Source organism: Microplitis mediator, chromosome 5 (genome assembly GCF_029852145.1).
Source record: "Microplitis mediator isolate UGA2020A chromosome 5, iyMicMedi2.1, whole genome shotgun sequence".
In the NCBI taxonomy this organism is placed as follows: domain Eukaryota; kingdom Metazoa; phylum Arthropoda; class Insecta; order Hymenoptera; family Braconidae; genus Microplitis; species Microplitis mediator.
This window is the reverse complement of record NC_079973.1, coordinates 1,164,382-1,186,650: the sequence shown is the minus strand read 5'-3', so window position 1 is coordinate 1,186,650 and position 22,269 is coordinate 1,164,382. Positions and strand designations below refer to the sequence as shown.

Below are 22,269 nucleotides of genomic sequence, written 5' to 3'. Positions count from 1 at the left end.
CAAATTTTTTTTTATCAAATTTTCGCAGGCCGTCGTGCCGCTCCCGCCCCTCCCCCATTTGTTGATCTAGTTTCTAGTTTTAAAATTATCAGTAACACGATAAAGGTTAACGATCGCTATTAACTAGCAGAGAACTTGATACTAAAATCCATTTGATCCAGTACGCAAAAGTAAAAGATACTCAGATAATTAAATGTATACACGACTAATTAATTATTACTTATAGTCATTACTTCGATAATACTTGCCCATTAATTATAAATTATTTCATAACATACTTATGCATCTATTACATATATATATCTATATATTATTTATAATAATAATATTATTATTAATAATGCTTGACATGTGTTCAATTAATTACTCATTACTCATTACTCATAACTTATTTCACATACGGGTAATTAATAGTTTAATGCAATATTAATATATATATTTATATGTATATATTTATTTTTCAAATTATAATGTCATGATAGAAGTATTGAATAATTGCAATTACATGTTACGTAACGAGTATTTATTGATTTAATTTTCACATGGGAAAAGTAATGAAAGATCGCGAGTATAAATTTTGTTGCGGTGAAAAATTGAGTCGATTGTTTATCTGAAGGTAATTTATAAGAATTATAAGAAATTGTTTACTGAGTTGTTAGTTCGTTGTATGGATCGGGGCAAAAGCACTAACAATTTTTGAAATTTTGTATACACGAGTGGTTTGTTTCTGTACTTTGTATGTATTTAGAGTCACGCGATCTTCGAGAGTCATGTAAAGTAAAATTAGTGTTTAAGTACTCGAGAGTTGGGATGATAGGCGATCGAGTGAATCTATTACATGTTAACTGCATTCCACTTTGTACTTTTTATGTTACGTTTAATTTTATACTTCTGCTCTAGAATGTTGAATTTTAAAAACAATTTTATGAGTGCGAAAATTTATTGTTTTCAAAAATAGGAAAGAGGAAAATAAGGTCAGTGGGATAAAATGGGCAGCTTTTTATTTTTTTTTAATTTGTGATAGAGTGAAACAGAGGAGGGGCAAATCGCGCGACCTAAAATTATTAGAATTTTTTAACAATAATTAATGGTGTCAAATTTTTTATGTTACGGCGAAAATATTGGTCGTATAAAAAAATTTTTCGAACAAAAGTTGTAGGAAATTTAATTTTATAAAAAAAATGTTTCCTATAATTTTTTTATATGGCTAATAAGAAAGCCGTAATTTCAAAATTAAGATTTTCATAACTATCGAAAATTTGAATCAGTCATTATGAATCTTAATTTTAGAATTGCGGTGAAAATATTGGTCTTATAAAAAAATGTTTTAAACGAAAGTTGTAGAAAATTCAATTTTCGAAAAAAAATGTTTCTTATAATTTTTTTATACGACCCATATTTACACCGTAATTTTAAAATTAAGATTTTCATAATTATCCAAAATTTGACTCATTCATTATGAATCTTAATTTTGGAATTACGGTCAAAATATTGGTCGTATAAAAAAATCACAAGAGACATTTTTTTTATAAAATTAAATTTTCTAAAACTTTTGTTTCAAAATTTTTTTTATCAGACCAATATTTCCTCCGTAATATCAAACATTTGAACCATTCATTTCGAAATTGAGGCAAAATCTTGTCCCTATTATGATCCAAATTACTTATAATTAATTAATATATTAAAAAAAAAAAATTATGTTTAAAAATAGATTCCTATAAAAAGAAAAGAAATTATCAATTTTTTTCGGTCGATTTCTAAAGAAGTAGAGTTTATTTTTACTATAAAATATAAAAGAGTCTTTATGTAGAATAAAATCTATTAAATTGACTGTAGAAATGTTCAGCAAAGGAATTGACTAGATTCAATTTAAAAAAAAAAAAAAAGGATAATAAATTAACAAGAAATTAATTAAAAGACAAACACGTTTATAATGTCTGAATTTCAAAATATTAATTGTACGTTTTAAATTTAATTAAGACGTTATTTTGAATGAATAAATATTTCTAATGAATAAAAAAATATCGAATGAAGAGATTTTAATAAAACGTCAAAGATCAAAGAAAAATAATAATAATAACGAAATCCCGCCTGAATAAAGATAAGAGAGAAAATAATTCATATAAAAGGTTTCAATTTCATCAAGGTATATAATGGCTGCGTAAGCTTGGGCTGGGGTGACCCTCGGCCCTCTGTCTGAGTAATAATAGTCTAGGGTTTGGTGTCTACGTCGATCCAGAGACCCGCCAACTCCCTCGGTCTCACTCGGTCATTTGCTGGTGTTTAGTTTGAATAAAAGCCAGATGATTACAGAATAGCAAACCAACAACTACTGGTTTTAAGTGGAATTCCGTGTACGAACATTAGCAGCAGGACCCTCATTTCCGCGTTTCTGTGTATTGTCACCTACCATAAACGCTGATGACGTTTGCTCACTAAATATTTACATACGATATTATCTATCAGATATTCTATTGTATATTCGATATTATCTCCATAATATATTCCTGTTTATTTCTCTTTTAACATCAAATTTAATTAATTTATTTTTTATTCTCCTCAAATAGACATTTCATTTTATCAACACAAATTAACATTTTTTTCTACTCCGTTAATAAAATTTATTTTTATTTTTATTTTGCCTACTAATTTACGGATGACTACTTAATTCACGCTGACAGATATTCGGTAGAAAATAATCACCTGTAAAATTTTTACGACTTGTATTTTTTTTAAATTAATTAATTAACTAATTAATAAATAATCATTTAACGAGGAATACTTTCACATGCCCAACTTGCCCCCAAAAATTATAAGAACATTTAAAAATTTTTTTCCGGGTGTTCCAATTTTTCCTTTGAAAAAAAAATTAGCGGTAGCGGCACGCAAGTGGAACAAAAAGTTCTGGTTGAAAGAATTTTCAAAGCTAACAGGACTTTGAAATAAATAAATAGTAAATCTGACTTACAAATGGCGATCAATGAGAATCGATCAATAGCAAATAACTACAGTAAAAACAATCAAGATAGAAATAACAACCGCAAATATCATTCGACTTTAATTTTGTCACCTAAATTCAGTGTATGTTGGTTCAAGTATTAATCAGTTTGAATTGCGGTTTAATATCCGGTTTGTGGCGGTGGTACAGAGATAGAGGATAACAAATCCAAAGAGAATATCCAGCTAGTGGTAGTATTGATGCTTTGAAACCTGGCGGTCCACATTGTTTTGTTATACTCAGCTGCTGGCGGACGAGTTTCTCGATAAACAACCCGGGGATGTCAACTCACGCTATTAAATTTCCATCCGATAAGATTCACACACTATTCCAAATCATTCACACATATTCACATACTGGTCAACACACATATATATGGATATGTGTACTCAAGTACACATGACAGACACGCTCAGTTGGCCCACAAGTACAACTCATGTCATTAATCACCACGATCCAATTGTCATGGCAATTAATCGTTAACCATTTCGCAAGAATTCGCTAATGTATGACCAACAATTTCCGATTGTAGTTACAATTGTCTATCCCAAAACTGTGTCATGCAAAAATAATAATAATAGGAATTATTTGAAGGCATCCGGGCCAAAATTAGAAAAACGGATAAATTATTGACCCGGCTTTTAATTTAAATAGAGTCGAAACTATTGAGTTTACAGATAAAGTTGTAAAGACCTTTTTTGTAGAGAATTTAATTTCCTACAAAAGTGTTGAGAAGTATATTTGCGGTATTATCAATAGTTTAGTCAGAATTTAAGTTTAAAGTCTCATGAATTTTAATAACGTTGAGTTTATAACTTTTTCATAAACTGGGCTTCAAAATCGATATTGTGAATTATCTATCAAAGATATGACAAAAATGTATAGAAACAAATTTATTGAGGATTAAATTTGCAACAAAAAATGACTCTATAAATTTTTTTGTAGGCTCAATAGTTTCCAAGTTATTTAAATTCAAAGTTTGATTAAAATCAAAGTCTGATCATCGAGGCCGTTTCTACTGATTTTTTGTTACGTAATGCGCGCGTGATATTAAAATATTTATGGTAAATGCTGAACATAAAGAGATTATGACATGGGGTGTAAAAGCGCGTAGTGACGTACGAGCACTTAGCTCTGAGAGTTAAACACATTAAATACCAAGTATGTACGTAAGTGTATGAATAAGTTCCTTTTATGACACACTTTCACCCTCTTGAGTTTACGTCTAACGAGCCGAGGATCTTCTCAGACATTACACCCTTTTAGATCTTACTTGTGTTATATATTATTTATTTCTTCACTATATTTACTCCACTTTCCTCCAAACATCCGATACTTTACTCCCATTATTCAAATTTTATAATTATTTTCCCCATTAACCTCGTAACCGATCCTTCAAAAAATAATATCTCTAAAAATATCAATCCTAGAAGATTTTTCAAAGACACAAAAGTTGTAGGCAATCAAATTTCCTTTCCAAAAACCTCCAATGATGTCCATTTATAATCATAATCACAATACCTAAGCCCCTAACTCTTAACTCTTAAAAGATCAGCGATCTCTCCCGTAAATATTTTCATGCCCGCCATTAAAATTCAGCGCCCAGTGGCATTAATGTCAAAAAAAAAAACTAAAAAAATTAAACTCGAACATTCAGTACATTTACGTGCAATAACAAAAGCCGTAAAAAGTTAAGTAGAAAGAAAAGGCTGGAAAAGTGTTTAAAGTATCTGTGGGGTACCGGTTGGTTGGGTTAATTGGGTTTAGCCATTAAAAGAGGAGCTGACGAATAAGTTTAAGTAAAATAAGTCCAAGTATTACAAACACAAGCAGCACAACACAAACCCAAGTATACATAAGAGTAAGAGTAAGAGGGAAAAGGTGAGCAGTAGGTCGCGCAAACGATGACATTAAGGCGCACGTTGTTATCTCGGTTTTATTGGGGGCAATTTCGACGCTTGGTTCGTGGTAAGAGCGACACGCTCTTACTAATTAACAAGTTATACGACAACCAGCACCAGCACCACCCATCTAAAGGGGATAAATACAAGAGTTTCAAGTAGTACCACTACCAGTACCAGCAGAACTTCGAGTACCAGTCCCAGTAGGGGTGGGAGGGGTTAAATTGTAAGGGCTGGGAGAATGGAGATTGTGTGTATTGTGTTAGTTGGTGAGGGATGTACGTGGCTTGTTAATGCCAATGCAACTCTACTTTGTGCGTACATAAAATGAGCCGAGCTTTAACCATCAGTACACTTTGCCACTCGACTAGTACTTTCAGGCGGCAGCTAACTAAACACTGTTTCTATTAAAACCGACGCCACATGCCTGTCAGCAACTCTAAGGTGCCTTTTTACCCCACCGCTGATCAGAACCTACACGAGAAGTACTTTGTCAAACTTTACTCCTCTTTAACTTATACCCTTTACTCAACTTTGATGCACACAAACTTTGTTCCGTGTTTGATACCTCGGTAATTCCATATCATTTGTTTTTAATTATATCCTTGTTTGGAGATTAATTTTGATTGTAATTTTGATTTTTTTTTTTTTAATTATACTGCTGGCTTGGTAATGTTTTATTAAACAAGTTTAGAGCGTTTTGATATTTATTTAATTGGCAGTTGAACCGGAAAATCGAATCCGCGGATCCGTCGCGCGAAAGAGGGTGGGGGTAAGAACATGCTTTTATGAACTTCAACACTGAATCTTTTTCATCTCATTTATATTTCATGACACGAATAAATTGACGTTAAAAAAAGGCGGGTAAAATGGGGCATTTAAAAAAAAAAAAATTATTTTGAAAATAATTTAATTATCGGGTCTTGTATGTGAAAAATAACTCTACCGTAAATTATTCATTAACTTAAATCTATTTAAAAAAAAAATGACATTAATTATCCCGCAACCCTTAGCTGTAACCCACTTCTCTTAAAAAAACAAACAAAAAAAAAAAACCACGCTCTAGATTATAATTTACCCCGTAATGTCCAACATAACTCATTTACTCACGTACTCATGTCGTGAAAAAAGTTTTCGTACTTTTTATCCTTCTCTGTTTATATATAATATTTTTTATTTTATTTTATTATTATTATATTTTTTCTATAAAAATCCATGCAGTGAAAATTAGGCTACGCCGTAGTATTTCAGAGGGCAATTCTCGAGTCTGGCCTCTTGCCAAGCCTCTTTCGAGCACGTCAAGTCACCGGTTAAAGACTCCGGGGTTAAATAAAAAAATTTTTATTTACGCTTTTAAATTTTTTGTTTTTCATAAAAAAAATCCGCAATTTTTCTAGCAAAATTTAAATTCAAAACATTTTTGCTGATAAAAAAATAACAATTTATTTTTTTTCTATCATCTGAAAATTTTTTCATGAGGGAATAAATATGATAAATATATATACAAATATATGTTGACATTTGATGTGTAGTCTCATCATGTCATGTCAGTAGACGCAATAAGCGATGAATAAATATATAAATATATATATATATATATATCAACCCTGTAGTATTCGTATCAAAGACAAGCCGAGCTGAGGTGAATAAGACTGAGGAGGAATGAGAAAAAAAATATTTAAGGTTTACAAAGAGTATAAATATTGTCCTAAGGGACAAAAAAGGTCACCCACGTCCTTCCGCCGGAGAATTAAATGGAAAAAGATAAATATTCTTGTTTTCATTTTTTGTTTATTTATTTTGGATTTTTTTTATTACTTTTAAGGTCGTTTTCTACGTCCATTATTCTGTTTGACATCTGCTAAGTAGCGGTAGTCCACATTTCTTTCATTTCAAAGACTCTATTCATTACTCACGTTTTAATAAATCTCTTTGGCTTTGCATTTTTTCAATTCTATTCTATTATACTTTTTTATTTATTTTATTTCCGAGGCTTTTTTTAACGAGTGCACTTGATGCTGATGTGAGGCTGATTTAGAGTACAAAATTAATTGCATCGGTTTTTTATTTAACTATTTTTTAAGAGACGATAAGTGATCAATGTGCTGGTTTATTTAATAAACGAGAAAAATACGCCGGCTGCTACAGTAATTTTATGTTTCTTTGATGTCAGTGTGCTTTAGTTTTTTTGCTTTTCAACAGTTCAGAGGAAATTTAATTTCAATTTATAAACAACCAGGTTTTTATATGAAAATGAAAATAAATGTCTATCACATTTTTTATGACATTATACATCTCAAAGAAAAATTTTTCATTTTTTAGTAAAAAATATAAATAACAAATGTAATTTTTGAGTTTAAAAAACAAACTTAATTTGGCAGAAAAATTAATTCTGACTTTGCTTCTAAAAAACGAGTGTCAAAATTTTTTTTTTTACTATTTCGTGAGTCTGGAGTCACATTTTAATAACCAAAGCTTTGAATAAAAAAAAATTAACTCTACGGTAATTTATTTTAGAGATTTCGACAGTTGAATTTAAAAAATGAAATTGGCGGGATTTCTACTAAAACACGAAATGAAAAATAAAATATGAAACATAAAAAATCGAGTTGTAAAATAAATTCGACCAATTGCTGAAAAATACCGACAGTCAAAAAATGATGATTTAATTTTTTTATTCCGACTGCGTATAATTTACAGAAAAAAAAAAAAGTATTTTTTTCAGACAGTTAACGAATTTAATTAGACCGAAATAACCATAAATATTTAATTAGATATCATAAAATATATATAAAACAAAAAAAAAAAACTCCGTGCTGTAGAATTTCGTGTACGTTTGATTTTTACGTTCTTTTTTGGTTCGCTCTCCCGGGGGCAAAATTAAATTCCGAACTGTCGGTTCGTTATCCGTGAACGTGTCTCGCTTCCGTTCACTAGGTACATCCCTCTTTCAACCTTACTCGTTTCCTTTAACCCGCATTCCCGTTCTGTTTCTCTCTTTGTCCTCTCGTTTCCACGCTTATGCTACTACTGCTTTCTTCCACTTCCTTTCTTTCTGTCTTTCCTTTTTATTTCAACTTTTTTTATTATTATCTTCCTTCGAACTCTATTCGCGCGTGTCAAATGTACTCGTACACATTTAAACGAGTCTTTTGCAATTGGAACAAATAAAGAAAGCACTATTCTGATTGTTCTTATTTTTTATCTCTCCAATATCTATTCCAACTCTCCTACATTTTTTAAAATATATACATATTAGGGTGGCCCAAAAAAACCGACTAATTTTTTTTTTCAAGTCTCTAATGAAAATTTGTTGGTTTAAGATGTTTTAAGACGCCTTTCCAAAAATCAGCTCGATAAAAAATTTTCAAGAGGTCGCTCACGAATTTTGAAAATATCAAAAATAATCGAAATTAGAATTTTTTTCTTCTAAATTTCTTCTTTCTCGTGGCAGCTATAGTTTATATTTATGAAATCAGGACTACCCTGAAAATTTCAGCTCAAAATTAAAATATTTAAGTGTCGCTCAAGAATTTTGAATGTTTCCGAGTACTGTCTCTTGGATGTTTTCGAGCGACCCTTGAATATTAATAATAAACCTTCTTAATTTTTTTACCATCAATTTGTATCACAATGAATAAAAATATAACCCGAGAAATAGAAATAATAAGTTATTTACATACTTTTTTATTTTTTAATTCAATTTTTCGGTTTTTTTGCTTATTTAAAACATACCCAATTTTATTGTTTAAGACTGTCCTGTATGTTTTCGGTTATGCAAAAGTTATATTTAAGTGAAATGACAGTAATTGAGTTATAAAAAAATACAAAAACTAATTCAAAGTATGAGTAACATAGTATCAGTTAATATTCAAAATTCTTGAGCGCCGTTTAAATATTTAAATATTGGGCTGAAATTTTCAGCATAGTCATAATTTTACAGATATAAAATATTGCTGCCACGAGGAAGAAAAAATTCAGAAACAAAAAATCCGAATTCCAATCATTTTTGATATTTTCAAAATTCGTGAGCGACCTCTTGAAAAATTTTTATTTAGCTGATTTTTGTAGAGGCTTCTTAAAACATCTTGAACTAACAAATTTTCATTAAAGACTCGAAAAAAAAAAATAGTCGGTTTTTTGGGCCACTCTAATACATATATGCAAATATACGGAAAACTGGGGAAAAATGTCACCATTATTGAAAAAAAAAAAAAAATTCCTACTCACAGTTCATACAAAAAAAATCGGGGCAAGTTGAACAGTGGTCCACTGAAGCTAATTTTCAATTTTCAGTACAAGAAATTTTTTTTTTTGATTCAATTATTTGATGATAACCCGAAAAATTGACTATGAGGTAAAACGGGCCACGATTGTGGAGAAAAAATTTTTTTATATTGAAAATTTAAATTTGCATCGAAGCATTTAAAAAAAAAAATCTTCATCTCGATTGCGCGGATCTCCTGTACATTCATTAGATAAATTAAGGAGATAACCCGTTAATTACAAAATATAATTGTGTAATCAATTCAGAAAAGCAGCGATCGAATATCGATATCGAAAAAAAAAGTCACAATGAAATGTAGGTCTTGATTATCTTATCTCATTAATAATTCTTCGATTATCCGGATATTGATAATTAATTATTCAAGGTCTAGTTAAATATAGTCGGAAAATATTTTCAATCCTTGTTAAAAGGGATGAATATTTAATAGCAGTAGTGTATTAATATAATATCTTTATTAAATTATTTTTACTCGCTTGTATTAAGCAAACTTTTTTAGTTAATTAAATCGTCTAGACTGTCGTCAGGATATTTTGATCTGTATCTCCAGTTTGTACTCTGACAAATGCAAAGAAAATTAATAAAAAAGTTGTAGCCAGAAAAAGTTATTGGAAGTCTACAAGCCGTAACTACGGGGTGGCTAAATTTCATGTGAAAGCTCAAAATATCTCTACGTTGCTTTTAGTGGTTTTGACGTAGAAATGTTTTTTTTTTTTTCACCATTACAATTCTTAACGGAACTCGACTGTTTTGCTTCGTCAGCCAATAAGTCTGGAACTAATTGACGTTAAAAATAAAATGAAAAAAGTTATTTGAGCTAAAACCTTCAGCTTTCACTTAAAAATTCCAAAATAGATCTAAAAGAATTTTCTTAATTTATTTTTTCATCTAGATTCAAATTTTTTTTATTAAAAATCTACCATTTAATTTTTTAAAATTAGCGCCAAATATTTTTTTTAATCATAATTGATTTTAAAAGGGATTCAAATTTTTTTCAGAATTTCGAGTAACCCGAATTACCCCATAAAGCCCATGTTGGTTCTATGTACAATTTTTTTTAATTTCAGCCCCCCCCCCTTTCTTCTTCTTTAATAAATTTTTAGCTTTCATGTAAATTTTTTAATGATACTGAAGTTAGCCGACGTCTAATAATTTTTGGATTTTTTAAAAAACGATAAATTATTAAAAATAAAATATTTAAAAAAATTGCACTTATATTTTTTTAAATTTTCTACATGTGCATATTTTTACTTTTTTTTTTCTTCAAATTTAATTGTTAAAAAAAAAAGTCCAAAAAATTTTAATTGTCTGCTGACTTCAGTATCATGAGTTAGTCGACGTCTAATAATTTTTGGACTTTTTTTTAGACGGTAATTATAAAAAAAAGAATATTTAAAAAAAATGCACCTGCAGTTTTATAAATTTTCTACATGTGCATTTTTTTTGTTTTTATTATTTCGCAATTGACTTGATAAAAAGAAAAACCCTAAAATTTTTAATTGTCTGCTAACTTCTGGATCGTAATTTTTTATGATTTTGAAGTTATCAGACAATGAGCAATTTTCGGATTTTTCTTTTTATCAAATCAATTGCGAAATAATAAAAACAAAAAAATGCACATGTAGAAAATTTATAAAACTACACGTGCAATTTTTCCAATTTTTTTTTTTTTTATAATTTATTGTTTAAAAAAAATCCATAAATTAATAGACGTCAGCTGACTTCAGTCATGAATTTTTTTGTAATTAAAAAAAATTTCGATTTAAAAAAGTGAGTGTTGGAATTTTTCGGTAGAGTAAACAGGTTGTAAATAGAGACAAAACATAAAAATTAAAATAAATAAAAAGTATAACAAGTAAAATTGTGTAGAGTAAACACGACGCATCGAAAATGTATTTTAATCGTTCTGACAGTATCGAGATTGGCATCGCGTGCAAAAGCTCGATAACGCGCTTCAACCTACACCGGAAATTGCGCCACGACTACACACCCAGCTATAAAGTCTTCCGATCTGGCCTCATACGCTGAGACCCCACAGAACAAACTCCCTACTGACAACTCAACCTTTCAAAAAAAATAAAAAAATAAAACTAAAAACTCGCGTGTTAATAGACAGCCTTAATTTTAAAACTTTTCCATTTTCAACTTTGCATAAATTTACATTTGTAAAAAAATCTATTTGTCATATTTTAAATACGGAATTTAAAAATCCATCATATTTAAGCTTTTATTTACTGCTGAATAATTTCATCAGTTGTATGAAAAAAGTTATAATTTATTTTTTATTTTTATGACATTCGTTTCTTTTTCTATTATACTCTCCGTATATATATTTTTTTTTTTAAATAAAAATAAAATTTAATATAAACTCCAACACTCATTTTAATAATGTCAGCGTCTGGATTTGCATAAAAATATTCATTCATTCATTCACTCACTCACTTGCTAAGTCTTTAAATCCTTATTTACTTATTTTTATTTTTTATATAAATAACATATTCTAATATATATTTATTTCATCTGTTTTTCTAAATAATTTTTTTTTTTAAATGAACAATTTAATTAAATTAATTATTAGTTCATTTAAAATAAATTAAGGGCATTACTTATACAAGAATGTTGTGTGAATTAATAGAGGTAAGGCGACATCCTTGACCTGGAAAGTGTCGATTGAACGTTTGTAGTTTCGACACAGTGCGGCATAAAGTTGCGGGTGGTTTTGTGGTTATACACTACTCAGAGCTGCCTTTCAATTCCCAGACAATTTATCCTGATAGAAATGTGTACATATTATTGATTGCGCAATCAAGTGGAGTCGAGTTACGCTGATTGATAAAAGTTTCAAAAATTATCGGGATCATTTTAAACAAAATAGATTTTCAAATATTCAAGTCATGAGATTTAGCAAACAATTATAATTTTTTTATTTATTTTGAAAAGGCCGTAAGTGATGTTCGGATGCTGGTATTATGGTTACTTTGAAATAATGAAGGGTTAAAGCGTTCAAATTGCTCTTAAGTCTTCTCTCTTGATTGGCGAAATTATTCAAGCACAATGGGCTTACTATGATAAGAAACAATAGACACGTGATTATGCAGTCAAGGGCCGCGAAAAATTATCATTTTTAAATTATTGAGTAGGTTTTAATTTTCTAAAGTACTAACTCAGCTTTAAATTCTGTTGAATTTCAAATTTGCGGTTATAATTAGACCTTTTTTTTTGTTTAATGAAATTGAGAGTTGACTAGGCTGTAATAATTTTTTTTTCGTGAATTAGGAAGTTTGTAGATGAGATTTAAAAAAAATTACAGTACAAAAACTGTTAAAAAATATTTAAAACTGATAGAATAAATGTATAATGACCAAAAATCAATATTTTGATCTATATAGTGACATTTGTTGATAAAACTCGCGTTTCGGTGGGCTGTAATATTTTTTTTCATGAACTAGGGAGTTTTCAGATGAGATTAAAAGAAAATTACACTACAAAAACTGTTAAAAAATATTTAAAATTGTTAATATAAATGTATAATGACCAAAAATCAATATTTTGATCTATATAGTGACATTTGTTGATAAAACTCGCGCTTCGGTGGGCTGTAATATTTTTTTTCATCAACTAGGGAGTTTTCAGATGAGATTAAAAGAAAATTACACTACAAAAACTCTTAAAAAATATTTAAAACTGATAAAATAAATCTATAATGACCAAAAATCAATATTTTGATCTATATAGTGACATTTGTTGATAAAACTCACGCTTCGGTGGGCTGTAATATTTTTTTTCATGGACTAGGGAGTTTTCAGATGAGATTAAAAGAAAATTACACTACAAAAACTGTTAAAAAATATTTAAAACTGTTAATATAAATGTATAATGACCAAAAATTAATATTTTGATCTATATAGTGACATTTGTTGATAAAACTCGCGCTTCAGTGGGTTGCAGTATTTTTTTTTAATTACTTGGGAGTATGTAGAGCAGAATTAAAACAAATTACCATGAAAAAGTCTCTGATAAATTTTTTTATGACCTAAAATAGATGAAATTATAAAAAATGTATAATGATCAAAATTTGAATTTTTATTTTTGCAGTTAAAAGATTAAATTTTTGTGGTAAATTTTTTTATAGGAAACTTGGATTGCGTATAATGAATGCAATTAACTAATGAATTTATCGCTTACCATAAATTATTTAATAACAAACAAAAAAATAATAATGAATAAATATATAAATCTAGGGTAGCGTACAGACGCGTAATTTGTTTGTAAGATATGTTTTGATTCAAAGATTCTGCATACGTAATTGCCCGAGTTAAGTTTACTTGTTCAATTTAAAATGTATTTTCATGAATATTTATTATCTATTTCAATTGTAAATACGCGAGCGTCTGTTTTTATATGACTATTAACTATTTTACTACCCCGTTGCTTAAATAAACTTTCAACGATATTTTAGAGTACCGAAATATGTTTTCATAATATATTTTTTGCTGTCATAAAAAAATTAATATTATCATTTTAAATTTGACCTGATTTCGAGTTATAAAAACAAACTCATTAATTGGCGGGTTTAGTTTAAGGAATGGAAAATAAAAATCTAAAGATAAAAAATATAAAAACCAACCACGAGAATTTATTCTCATAAATCTAGGGGCTATCATCCAATTCGTCGTTACAATTCGTCACAGTCGGTGAGTTTGCGATAAAAAAAACGGTAGTTTTAAAAAAAAAAGTTAAATGGCAAGAACGTTAATGATGAACTCACGTTACTGCTGATATATATACATATATATCTGCAGAGTTTATACTAAAGAAGTTAACGGTTGAGCGAGGGAGGGTGAAAACCGAGAATGAGAGACGCAAAGAGTTTCTGGGTTTTACTACGACAGTACCAGAGCAAATCTTAACCGCCGCTTACTGACTATTACTTCACTTGTGACCTAAGAAAGACTGATAGAGAGAGTGAGAGACCGAGAGGATAACTTTTGGATGAGAACTTTGGCTTTAATCAACCCAGTGAGGTATATATAGATATATAAATATAGATATATACTCACGAAATGAACGGAATCAGGTGAGAAGTGGGCGAGAAGTACCTTCACTCCAGTGCTCAGTACTCAGAACTCAGTGCTCAGTATTAAAGATGAAATGGGAGAAAGACAAGAGCACAAGTGAATAGAATCCTCAGGATGAGATATATACTGGAAGATGCTGTGGAACCGGGAGTGTAAGTGCATTTGACTTGAACATGCAAATCTTATATGTGACTTTATCCATATTAATACTCTCAATTAAGCCCGTTATCTCTACTCCTACTTCATCGTTTACGTCATTTTATGACGTCTATTACATTTTTTTTTTTTAATTTAAATAATTAATTCTTCTATAATTACATTAACAATTTTTGGTTACGGTAATTATTGATAATTATCGTTAGGATTTAGTCTAAAGAATTTTTGCGTCATCTGAAGGATCGAGGTTCGAGTCCCGTTCAGTGTAAAAAGAAATTTTTTTTCTAATTGAAGAAAAAAATTAATTTTATATTTCAAAAGAAATTTTTTTTGAAATATACGTAAATTTATTTAGCATTAAAATATAAAAGTTCTTAGGAAGAAATAAAAAATAAATAACTCAGGAGTAAATATATGAATTTAAAGAGTATATATGTTAATAATCAGTGCATCAAACTTTAAACCAACATAAACTCTATTTATAAAACATTTCCACATGTACTGACTATTTATCAACCTGGAAACGAGTAAGTAACTTTTAGCATACTACGTAACCTCTGTTGATTAAAAAATATTTGTTTTGTCGACATACAATTAAATACATAAAATGTTCTGACTTTTAAATGTCGAGATGAATTTTCCTGCGGACACACTTCAGTACACAATACACGAGGGCTTTCAGTGATTCGTAAGTGAGAATTACCTGAGAGCCCACCCGTCCACCCACCCACACACACACATACACACACTAGATAGAATAGGACGGTCAGCTAATGAAAGTCGTCGGGTAGTTTTAAACTATGGCCACATACAAACGTGGGCGTCAACACATCCTCGGAAATTTATCCGGTCCCGGGCTCCTTCTGAATCAGCAAACTCGTTCTCTGGTTAATCCGACTTACCAGTTTATTCGGTTTGTTTTGTGTTCAAGAACAAATTTTACACCCACAAGATTTAAGGCTTAAGTTTATAATAAACTTACGCAATTTACATTCCTATTATTTTAATTAATTAATTAATTAATTAATTAATTTTTTTATCATCCGCCCACGACAATTCCGCTGCCCGATTTAAAAACAGTAACTGACAAAAATAAAATTTTCGAAGTATGAAGTGAATCATGTCCACTAGGGTGCTAAAAAAAAAAAATTTAATTTTTTTTTTTGCTCTTACCCCCTAAAACGTTAGTGGTTGCCGAGAAAAAAATCCTCCCAAAAGATGGGCTCTCTAGCTCAACTCTAAGAGGTCGCTATTTTAATTTTAATTTCCCATCTGATTAACATGTAAAAATTAATTTTTTTATTCAAAGTGTAATTACTCATAAGCTGCTCAATATTTTTCAAATTTATACATAAATCTTCAAAGTTGATTTCTCAAGCTTTCCAAAACCCTATGACAAGTTATAATTATCCCCAATTGAAGCTAGCAAAAAAAAAAAGTCAAAAATTAACGATTTCATTTTGAAATACAAAATCGATACTTTTCAGATAGCTTCAATTGACATTTGAATAATGATAATTATGACTTGTCATAGGGTTTTGGAAAGCTTGAGGACTCAGCTTTAAAGGTCTATGTATAAATTGCACGCCTCGGAAGCGAAGCGGAGAGGTTGTGCTTTATAACCAACCTGTCAAGGTCACACGATTTCCCCTCATTAAAGTGCATATATTTTTTTTCTATTACTCTTACACATTATGAAAAACACATCAATATAAAGCTGAAACACTAATAAATAATCCTGATACTTTTTTTAATTTGTCTAATATGTATTAATATAAAAAAAAGTTCATTAAAAAAAAATTATCGTGGACGTCCATTAGTCTGTGGTTCAAAAAAACGGCGTGGTACGGATATCTCGAGAACGACTTGACGAAACTACTTAATTTTTTTTTCAAAATTTTCAGAAATAAGCAAAGAAGGTTCCTTTCGAAAATCACTACTGTAGGCCTTCTCGTTTTTTTAAAAATAAATCATTACGGTTAAAACCGGCAATCTTACATGTAAACAAACACACACTGCCGCCATTTTTTATTAGGAATGTTCTCCTTATTTTTTTTTTTACTTTTATTACCGTATATTTACCATGGAAATTTCTATGGGAAAAGAGCGGGATATTCAATTTTATTCGAAATTTAACTTTTAAAAAAAAACATAACATGAGCGTTCGAGGCGTGCACTTTTGGATTTTCCAAATTTTTTGAAAAATATTGAGCAGCTTATGAGTAATTACACTTTGAATGAAAAAATAAATTTTTACATGTTAATCAGATGGGAAATTAAAATTAAAATAGCGACCTCTTAAAGTTGAGCTAGAGAGCCCATTTTTTGGGAGGATTTTTTTCTCGGCAACCACTAACGTTTTACGGGGTAAGAGCGAAAAAACTTAAAGTTTTTTTTTGAAGCACCCTAATGTCCACACAACCCCACTGGAACTAAAAATTGAAATCGGGCGGCCGAATTTTGACGCGAAAAAATAAAATTAGTGTCCGGATTACCGATCAGAAATTTGTCGGACTATAACTGACACAGATGCATTGGTATCGATCTCAGTAGCCAGAGGACAGTTCAGCTATGGTGAGAAGCTGTTCCCTTGGGAAAATACCAAACGTTTCGGTACTTACTGACCGATGTGGTATCCGTACTACTCTTCCACCTCCATATGCTGGTACTAGTGCTACTATTATTGTACTCTGATGTCTGTAGAGAGCCTGCAGTCACATTGCACCCCAGAGATTTCAATGCTATCTATATATAACTGCTGAGTAAGTAGCTTAATGCAATTAGTACTTACACTTTTTAGATTTTTTATTATTCATAATTACTATTATTATTATTATTGTAAAATTCCATCTCGTTACTTACTTACTTACAGAGATTTTAATACCAGAAAATTTATTTTATATTTAATTAGGGGAAGGCAAAATTAAGCGCCGGCATTATGAGGCAGCCGAGAAATTTTTTGGAAATTTTTTATTAAATCATCCGAAATTGTAATTTGTTTTAGAAGTAATTAATAAAAAATATTTTATTGATCGGAAATTAAATTTAGAGAAATGAAATTCGGTTTAATTAAAAATTTAATAAATTGCCAGCGGAGTAATTTTAAATGAAAAGTAGCACTTGGTATTTTTAATAATAAGTTTATAAAGAGTAGTAAGAAAGAAAAATAACAAAATGCTTGGGTACGAATTAGGGTGTAGGTTTAAATAAAAATTTAATAAACTTTTAAATGTCGGAGGATTTTATATCCCCGCGATTTATACAAAACTTTTGTGCTTTCTGTTTCAATAAAGATTTTTCCCTTGAGTTAAACTTGGGAGATTTAAATTTGTTGGGAACCCAGAGAGTCGGGGAAGTAAAATTAAGCATCATAAGTCAAAGGAGTTATTAATGAAAATTTTGCTTACGACCGTGTATTATCTCGAGTCTATAGTACTATTAGAGCTCTGAGCCTTTGATTTTCCGTGCATTCATTAACTACCCCTAACTCCATTGGCCTTAATGTTCAGTCTCTCGAACGGCCGTGTTCATTTTTTATCCCTAATTTTATTACTATTTTTTATCGATTTTATTTTTTCCTCTAATAGCGACAATTTTTTTTCAATAGATTTAAAATACATGCATTTTTTTTTATTCATTTTTATGGCGGGATTTTTAAATTTAATTTGTTTCGGCGCTAGTGTGCAGTAGGTCGCCATTTTCTTACACCGCCGCCATTTTGATTTGAAATTTCCCTGATTAAACAACTGAATTCGACCGAATTAAAAATTTTAATTCTGTTATATTCTGTCGAATTCTGCAAAACAGAATTCAACTGAATTGAAAATTTTAATTTGAATTAAACAGAATAAAACCGATTTAAAAATTTCAAATTCGTTTTAATTCAGTTTAATTCGGATTCAGAACCAGAAATTGGAGAATTATTTTCGAATTAATTAGAACTAAACCGAATAAAATTATTTTAATTCGTTTTAATTTAGACAAATTTTGGTTTTCCTGCCGAATTAGACAGAATTAATTTTTAAGTTAGGTACCGAATTAACAGAATTTATCTGAATTAAATAGAATTAAAAATTTAATTCTGTTTAATTCCATCGAATTCAGTTGTTTAATCAGGGTTATCAATTATTTTTTTTTTGTGCCTGCTGAAGTATCGCCAGTATTTTAATTTTCAAAAATTAATTTGACTTCCAAAAATTAAAATTAAAATTTTTTCTTAATAACCAATTATATTATTACAGAAATATTTTTTATATTTTCCCTAGAATGTAAGAAAAAATTTCTATGCGTAAATGGGCAATTTATCTTTTTTTTTGTAAATAAAGATAAATGTCTATCTGAAAGGATTATCCCCAATAATGTAACGTATTAGTGTATCGGAGCCCAAGAACGTGAAATTTGTCAATGTTGTAATGCGCGACACAAGTGATTCGCATGAGGAATTTTGGGAATTGTCTAAATCTCTTGTGGCCAAAGAGAAATTTCATTGGGATAATAGAAGAGGGATGAGATACACCAGCAAAAGTGGTTACTTTAGTCACAGGAATGACAGAGACAGCGATAGGATGAGGATAAGGATGAGAATGAGGATAAGGACAAGGGTAAAGGCGAGGGTGGAAGGGAATCGCAAGGTATTAGCTCTTAGAAGCTTGTCCAAATGCTCAGACTAATGCCATCGCAATTGTAGCAAATCGGATATGTCTTATCGATGTTCTATCAAGTTTAATTGAATTTTTTTTCAATACTAAAACTTGGGCAATTACGATAATTAAACTCACTGCTCCGTTAAAAAATAGGGTAATTAAAAAAAAAGTAAACAATTTAGAAGAAGCGAGTTGTTTGTTCGGCTATCGGAATTTCTAAAATATCTTGCCGACATTTACTCAGTTGCTAATCTTTGGCACCCTCTTCTACGTGGCTCGGCAGATTGGGTTGCAGAAGGGGTGGGTTGGATAGGGGTGAGAATAGTTTCTCAAGAGTCTCGAGTCTAGGATTAGCATCCCAAAGTGACACTTTCCGTGTATTCATGAGCCGATCGACTCGGAGACTTTAGTTAATATCTAGCTATATAGAACAACTTTATACTTATACATATATTTATATTTAAATATTTTATAAGTTCTACAAAACTTTTTAACTTCATTATATATTTTATTTTAATTACTTCATAAATATTTACGGTCATTTTTAAATTTATTATGCCCAGCTTTTATTTCCAGTATCTCAGTAAATATATCAAAAAAATATATGTCATATATGGTCGTTGGAAAGGAAATTTGATTCTCTACAACTTTGGTTACATTGAAAAATTCACTGCAATCAATAGTTGACAAGTTGTGAATATTTAAAATTTTTTAAATTAAAGTTTTTTTTTTAAAGACTTCAAATGCCGCTATCTCCTGAACTATCATTTCTACAAGATTTTTTAACCAGACAAAAGTTGTAGGAAATTAAATTTCTTTTCCAAAAGTCTCCTTGAACGTCCATTTAACCCGAAAACTTTTCGATAAATCAGAATTATGGCCTCAAATGAATAGCCAAGCGTTAAATGTTGCTAACAATGATTGACGATAGACATAATACCAGTGGTTATAAATTAATACCCGTAAGGCCGAATGAATGATGGGTCAGTAAGGTATAAGATCCATTAGAGCAACACATCAACAATGTATCTCATGTGTATTTCATGTTTCAGCCACCCAATAGCTCACTACTTATTCATACGACGTAGCTATAAAGCCGACTAGTACTCACTGGCGTGTGTTATGTGCGGCATAACAACGTCTTACGCTCTCTATACTCTGCTGCATCGACCTCATTGATTATCGAACGACCCCACGTAACGGCAAACAACCTCCTCTATTCAGCTGTTCCTCTATAGATCTATATGTACATATATATGCATAGGCATGTACATGTATATTTACTTGTCAGGGGCGCAGGGACTTTTAACTTTCTGCTTCATGCATCTACACTTCCTGTTATCATTATAAACCAGTCCCGATACTTTACTCTCCCACCTTCTCTTTTGTCAAAAGACTTCGAGACCCTTCTCAATTCCGGGCTCTCATTAACCTCATTTACCCTCTTGTTAATTATTAACCTCCGACGTTAAATATTTGGTGTCAGATTGACGTCTCTTGATTGGTTATTAATTATTCTTGCCACTTATGTTTGTCATTTATTGGAAATAAATGATAAATTATTTAAAGAAATTTTTGCACACCTCAAGCGCGAAAGCGCTGGTGTGCTTTATGATCGCTCTAAATTTTTTGACTCATTCACTACCCGTATAAAAAAGTTGCGGTATTCCGCAGGTGATCCGCTGATTATCATGTGGAAGTCATATTTTGACACAAATATGAATTCCGGATGAATTCCTAATGAATACACAAAGATAGTATAGAAATATAGTTCAAGTGATAGATTGTATGAAAAATTCTATTGCAAAAAATTTTTTTTTTCTTGCGGGGAAATTGGGAGTTTTTTTTTAGCGGAGTGATCTCGGAGTGAAGTGGATTTTATTTCACTCCCAATTCACTCCTGTCCGGAGTTTTAACATTTCAATGAATTTATATTAAACTGTTAAACACTTCGCGAATTTTTTTTAGTGTATTGACCTAAAAGAGCTTTAATTAATAAATTTTTCAAATTCATTTTAGTTTAGAAAAAAATAATTGTTTCTGTAGAAAATTATTTTACAGGTGGTTCATTATGCCCCAGATATTGCAAATCAGCTTAAAATATCAGCGATAACATAATTTGACCGAAAATGAAAGAAAAAAAAAATTTACTAAATTTTTGAAGGGGGCCTTCATGCCCCAGGTTCCCCGATTACTTCGTTACTGCTAATTTAAAAAAAAAATATCTCTCATTTTACGTGTCAACTTATAATATAATCATTACAATCTATTCCTAACTTTCTTTCCATATTATCATTTGATACTCATCCGGAAATCATCTAAAATTCATATTTGTGTCAAAATATGACTTCCACATGATATTCAGCTGATCACCTGCGAATTACCGGTGGAATTCCGCAACTTTTTTACACGGGTAACATTAAATTATCTCTAGACCTTTTCGATTACACTAAAATGGGTCAAATTTTATACCAACACAAATACAATTTATTAAAGAATAACTTCGACCCAATATTAAGTCGATTAATTATTCCATTAATTAAATATAAATTATTTTAATCCCAGTCACACGAGTTGTCAATTGTCCTGTTTGAAACTTAGTAAACCAAATAACTCTCGATAGACACAATTAATCGGCCTAATTTTTTTTTTATTATCTTTGTATTTTTGATCACAAGAACCCTATTGAAAATTACTGTCTAAATCCTTTTAGTTTAATTGTAATTAAATAAAATAATAAGACTGATTATTCACGAAAAGTTTAGCGGCCATTTTTATTTTTACTATTGTTATTATTACAAAAGTAAATTTTTTTTCTTTTTTTCTCCCGATCAACTACTGGCAGCAGCACTAGCGTAAAACAGTAGGATTGAAAAAAAGAGCGACATCTACAACAAAAATGCGGGATATTTAGAAAAAATTTAAATAAAAAAAAAAAAATTAAACTAGAATGAAGAAAATAAAAAAATTCAAATTAATAATTTAAAAGTTGAATAAAAAAATTCATAAAAAAAAAAAATAAAAGTAATGATTAAAAATAAAATGAGCGATTGAGGTGTGCAATTTTGGATTTTCCAACATTTTTTTTTCTTTACTTTTAGTTTTATTTTCCCCTTCTTTATTTATAATTTTTCTTTGTCCTTAAGCTTAAAGTTTATTACAAAAAAAAGTTTTAATGAACGCAGTTGTGAAATTTATCCCGAGGTTA

The 22,269-nt window shown here is 29.9% G+C and overlaps 1 protein-coding gene across 6 annotated transcripts in view; it reads left to right on the top strand.

Annotated features, from left to right (window-relative positions):
* LOC130668169 (serotriflin-like) overlaps positions 1-22,269 on the top strand; it is a 78,401-nt gene that overhangs the window by 31,935 nt on the left and 24,197 nt on the right. Inside the window, exon 1 of one of the 6 annotated variants that reach the window (XM_057470305.1) lies at positions 17,163-17,180. The exons of the other annotated variants lie outside the window; for them this stretch is intronic. The gene's annotated coding sequence lies outside the window, so the exon portion shown is untranslated. Of the gene's footprint in view, positions 1-17,162; positions 17,181-22,269 lie in introns of those variants that run through there. 6 annotated transcript variants of the gene reach the window in all.